Source organism: Montipora capricornis, chromosome 11 (assembly GCF_036669925.1).
Source record: "Montipora capricornis isolate CH-2021 chromosome 11, ASM3666992v2, whole genome shotgun sequence".
NCBI lineage: Eukaryota > Metazoa > Cnidaria > Anthozoa > Scleractinia > Acroporidae > Montipora > Montipora capricornis.
In genome coordinates, this window is record NC_090893.1 from 564,008 (window position 1) to 569,852 (window position 5,845).

Below are 5,845 nucleotides of genomic sequence, written 5' to 3' on the forward strand. Positions count from 1 at the left end.
CGCTCTCTCGAGCCCGGACTTTGTGGGTTCATTTTCCCGTAAAGCAGCTGGTATTGGAGCCAAGTTAACTTAGGAGAATTTGCACACAAGTCCTCTCTAAAATTGCAATTTTGCAATCGCAAAAAGCTATAGCTCTGGAAACTTCAATCAAAACTCTCTAATTGAACATTTCTATTTGATAACTAAGACCTGACAGTTTGGAGATTCGAAAGGAATGTTTGATCTTGGCCTACTGACATGCGATTGCATTGAGGAAGCTAACCGGTACTGTTTGTTCCTTGTTTTACATGGCAGCAGGAACTTGCTCAAATGCCAAAGAGATATTTACTTAAAACAGGAGTCGAATATTGAACCTCACCATCCCCCGGGGGGAGGACTGCCATATAAAAAGGGGAGGGATGCTCGTCGGAAATTTTACATTAAACACTTAAAGGAGGCCAATCTGGGCGTGGCCCACGCGTTTTTTGACCCCTAAAAGAGATCATATTATAACACAGAAAAATAAAAGATACACCGACTTTTAATTATGTCAAAGACATAATCATCTAATACTTTCACTTACGTGAAGGAATATAAAAGTGTAAATATACACTTTTATCTTTCTTCGCGCGCAACCCTAAAGGAGATTTTCACGGCTACATATGATTGCGTTTTGCCCAAAACACTCTAAGTGAGACCAAAATCCGAAATTTACACCCCTAAGCGAGACGACGAGAATCCCCTTTTTATATGGGAGTTTCCCTTCCCCCCCTCCCCCCGGGCACTGCCCTTCCATATCGCGACGTTGCACCATAGAGAAAATTCGTCGATGTCCCTAATTCATCTTGCTGGCCCTGGGAATTGTTGTCATCTGCACTGACTTCGTCACTACTTTCATCAAATTCTTGCTGGCCTTTATCAAAGTCACTAGCTTCTCACTCATTTCATGCTCGTTCAGATCTTCATGGGGTCCTTCATCTTCATCCACTCCGCACTCTATAGCCGTTTCGCAGCTATAGAGTGTTTTCATGTGACGTCTTCGGGAATTGAGCTCTATTATCGCTTGAAAGTTTTCTTTTGTTTCGGAAGAAAAACAAGGTTACTGATCACGTGTGTGAAAACAGGCATCTTGTACCCTATGGGACCTTACATTCTATTTATCAGGCCCTAGTACAACGTCATTTCAACTTTTGCAATATTGTTTGGAGAAACTGTGGAGTAACTTTGCAGGACAAACTGCAAAAACTACAAAACAGAGCAGCCCGTGTCTTGACCTACTCTAACTATGACGCTCATGTCAACAATTTATTTGAACTCTTAAGATGGAAATCCCTAGTCTCTCAAAGGCAAATTGAACGAGCAACAATGGTATATAAGTCCCTACAGGGACTAGCACCTGAATATCTCTGCTCGAAAATTGTCCATCGCGATTCTGGTTATTGTTTGAGAGACTCTGTGAATAAGGTAAATGTTCCGCAACCGCGCACAAACTACTACAAAAAACAGCTTTAGCTATTTAGTGGCGCAGTTTTGTGGAACAGTTTGCCATTAGAACTAAGGAAAGCAGAGTCCCTCAATCAATTCAAACGACTGATTAAAAAGGTTATCTAAGCCATTATTCTAAACACGGCATTCATGGAAAGCAGCTTTTATTGTATGATATTGAGTAAGATAGTTAATGTAGTTTACATAGTTTTATCTATAAATTTTTAATTGTACATATTTTTTTTTATATTGCACCATGCTTAGATGAAGATTAAATAAATAAATAACGCTCTATTCGAGATCAATTGCCGGAACCGAAATAGGACAAATTAGAAAACCCAAGAAGCACATCGGATAACAAAACCGAAAAACCGCTCGATTTTTTACGAAAACCGAAAACCAGATGCTAAAAGACGAAAAACCCGCAAACCGCAGTGAACACCAAAACCGAAAAACTGAAGTCTTTTCGCACAAAAACCAAAAAACCGATCTATAAAATAGCCAAAACCGCAAAACCGAAAATCCTAATGTCCCCCTCATCAATCCTATTGTAACTGAAGTGCCTTGTGTAGAGCAGCTGCCTGACCCAGTGGAGAAAGAAATTTCAAATTTGTATCCTGCGTGTGCTGTAACCCGTGCTACAGTGAAGATAACAATGTTGACATAGCAGATACCTTCATCAGTCAAGTTTTCGAGGAAGCTGTCGCAAAGAATTTGTCTGGAACAAAGTCATAAGAAGATGATAATGATATCAGCAGTTTGAGGACGGATGCTGAACTGAATTCTAGACCACACATAATAGCTGAGCAACATACTAGAGACCCAGTGATCTCGCCATTATTCCAGAGGGCAGTTAACGAAAATGAAGTTTCACAGAATCCTGTTTGTTTCTTTACAAAAAACGGAGTTTTGATGAGAAAATGGAGACCACTGGATGTTTCAGCGGACGATAAGTGGGCTGTCAAGGACCAGATAGTTGTGCCGAAAGTTTACAGACCAGAAATTCTAAGCATGGCACATGAAACCCCTTTGGCTGGTCACATGGGCGGCAACAAGACCCAACAAAGAATTTTGAGTCATTTTTATTGCCAAATTTAAGAAAAGATGTAGCTGATTTTTGCAGCTCATGTCGCATTTGTCAAGTAGTAGGGAAACCAAATTAAACCATACCAAAGGCACCACTGCAGCCAATCCCAGCAATCAAGGAGCCCTTCAGCCATATCATTGTTGATTGCGTTGGTCCACTACCAAAGACGAAATCGGGAAAACAATACCTGCTGACAATCATGTGTGCATCTACCAGGTTTTCCGAAGGAATACCCTTAAGAGATATCAAGGCTAAGACCATTGTTAAAGCTTTAACCAAGTTTTTTTCGCTGGTCGATCTTCCTAACTCAATCCAGTCAGACCAAGGTTCAAATTTTATGGCAGGTATATTTCAGCAAGTCATGAACGAATTGGGAATCAGAAAATACAACTGTTCTGCTTATCATCCAGAAAGTCAAGGAGCTCTCGAGAGATGGCATCAGACTCTGAAGAACATGATGAGGATCTACTGCTACGAGACGGAGAGAGATTGGGATGAAGGAATCCATTTTCTGTTATTCGCTGCTCGAGAGTCGGTTCAGGAGTCTCTGGGCTTCAGCCCATTTGGGCTTGTTTTTGGTCACACTGTGAGAGGACCTCTTAAACTTCTTAAAGAGAAATTCTTATCTAGTGAAAGCCATTCCATTAATTTATTACAGTATGTCTCAGATTTTCAAACCAAGCTTAATAGAGCTTGTGGATTAGCTAGGGATAATTTTAAGTTGTCATCAGAAGTCTATGAAAGAGAGGTATGATATAAACACTTCTGAGCGTAGTTTTGATCCAGATCAAAAGGTCTTAGCGTTGTTGCCAGTTCCTGGTAACCCCTTACAGGCTAAGTATTTTGGGCTTTGTGTAATTAAAGAGAAACTATGTAATCTCAACTACGTTCTAGAAACGCCCGACAGGCGTAAGCAAACGCAGTTGTTTCATATCAATATGATAAAGCCTTATATCGACAGAGACAGTACATGTAGCTTAGAGATACATCCTGTAAGTCTAAATGTGGTTAGTTCTGGGCCACAAGAAACTTTAAGCAGAGACCTTAATGATAAGTTAAGTCCACTGGCCACAGCAAAGCTTTCCAACTCTGATGTTCTGCGGGATTTGGACTCCAAGCTGTCCCATCTGTCCTCAATGCAGCGTCAAGATCTTACGGATTTTCTCCAGGAGTTCAAGCATCTGTTTCCAGATGTACCAACAAGTTCGGAACAGATTTACCACGATGTGGATGTAGGTGATGCTCCTCCTGTGAAACAACATCCCTACAGGCTGAGTCCTATCGAGCAGAAATATCTTAAAGAAGAAATTCAATATTTATTGGACAATGATTTCATCGAGCCAAGTCACAGTAGCTGGAGTTCACCTTGCATCTTAGTGCCAAAACCAGACGGTAGTTACAGAATGTGTACGGACTACCGAAAAGTGAACAGTGTTAGTAAATCTGACACTTTTCCAATACCACGCATGGATGACTGTATTGACAAGGTGGGAAATGCAAGATACGTCACCAAGTTTGACATACTGAAGGGTTTTTGGCAAGTTCCGCTTACAGTACTGAACGAGCAAAAGAGATTTCAGTTTTGTAAACGCGGATGGACTGTACCAATACAAGGTTATGCCTTTTGGTATGAAAATTCGCCAGCCGCTTTTCAGCGCCTCATAAACAAAGTTATTGCTGGCCTTCACGGACGCGAAGCGTACATCGATGATGTTATTATCTACAGTGATACCTGGGAGGAACATTTGCAAATCATCCGAAAGTTTTTTGCGAGACTAACCGAAGCAAAGCTCACTATTAACCTCGCCAAGTGTGAATTTGCACAAGCACCGGTGACTTACTTGGGGCACGTGGTTGGATAAGGGAAAGTGAAACCAGTTGATGCCAAGATCAGTGCTGTTTCTGAATTCCCGCAACCAGAAAACAAGAAACAACTAATGCGTTTTCTCGGAATGGCAGGATATTACATAAAGTTCTGCCCAAATTTCTCTGCAGTCACCGAACCTCTTACTCGATTTCTAAACAAGAGAGAAAAGTTTCTGTGGTGCGGCAAGTGTCAAAAAGCCACTGTCACTGAACAGCTCCCCAGTGTTGGCAGCTCCTGATTTCAATGCCCCGTTCAAGTTAGCTGTAGACGCAAGTGATGTCGCTGCTTGTGCTTTTCTCTTACAGGAAGATAAAGATGGAGTAGATCCTCCTATTTCCTACTTCTCAAAAAAGTTTAGTAAAAGCCAAAGAAATTACTCCACCATTGAGAAAGAATGTTTGGGGTTAGTGTTAGCCCTCCAGCATTTTGACGTTTACGTCACTTCTTTGAGTCTACCGATCAAAGTTTTCAGTGATCATAATCCTCTTGTTTTTCTTCACAAGTTCAAGGACAAGAATGAACGATTGCTGAGGTGGAATTTGATGCTTCAAACGTACGACTTGGATATATCACACGTAAAGGGAAAGGATAACGTGATTGCTGACTGTCTATCAAGAGTGTGAATGTGAGAACATATCAAATAAAGTTCTGCAATCTTTTTTTTTTGAAGAGGGGGAGTGTTAAAAGGATCGGAATTTTCTAGAAAGTTCGCGAAGGTAAAGTCACGCAATGTGTTGTTTCAAGAATTTTCTAGAACTGTGACTCATAAGTTTAAAAATAGAGTTTATTGTAATAGGCGTAAATAATAACTTTTGGAAACTTCTAGACTCTCTTCGGATACTTATATAAGCAGCTCTCTAGTCAGGCAGTCGGTGGTGGTTGTTGTTGTGACTTAGTTCCCTGTTTGTGATTTTCAAGAGATATTGTGTGACAAGCGACAAGTGAAGGGATTTTCCCGTTCGTCTGAGATTGTGACATTCTGTTGTCAAGACTAGAGTTGGTTTCTGTGGAGTGTGATATTGTGAAAGAAGTCTTCAGGAGATTTGCGTTATCTAACCCAATTTATGAGTCATTAAAAACTACTGTACCAGTTAAAAGAAAAAAAAGCTTACCACTTTGCAGGACGCTTCTTCCTTCTCTTTTTATGGCAAGAAAAACCAATAAGAAGTAGAAAGCCAAGCAGAGATGCACCTCCAACGGAAAAACCAAGAATACTCGCCATGGAAAAATCCGGTCCACTGTCATCTAACAATGGCGTCTGCATGGCTACAAAAGTTATTACTGAATCAAATTTTCAATGAAATTCTTAGCACATGCAGTATCGTCAGATGGCGTTAAAGCCGCTAACTAAAACGAAGGAACAATTACGCTTAACTCTCATAAACAGGTATATCTGCAGACACACGCAATAACGATAAAAGTTTGCA

The 5,845-nt window shown here is 40.7% G+C and overlaps 1 protein-coding gene across 1 annotated transcript in view; it reads right to left on the bottom strand.

Annotated features, from left to right (window-relative positions):
• Positions 1–5,597, bottom strand: part of LOC138023834 (tyrosine-protein kinase receptor torso-like) — a 19,820-nt gene extending 14,223 nt beyond the window's left edge. Inside the window, exon 1 of the mRNA XM_068870921.1 lies at positions 5,531–5,597. The gene's annotated coding sequence lies outside the window, so the exon portion shown is untranslated. The remainder of the gene's footprint in view (positions 1–5,530) is intronic.
• Positions 5,598–5,845: the final 248 nt, after the last annotated feature.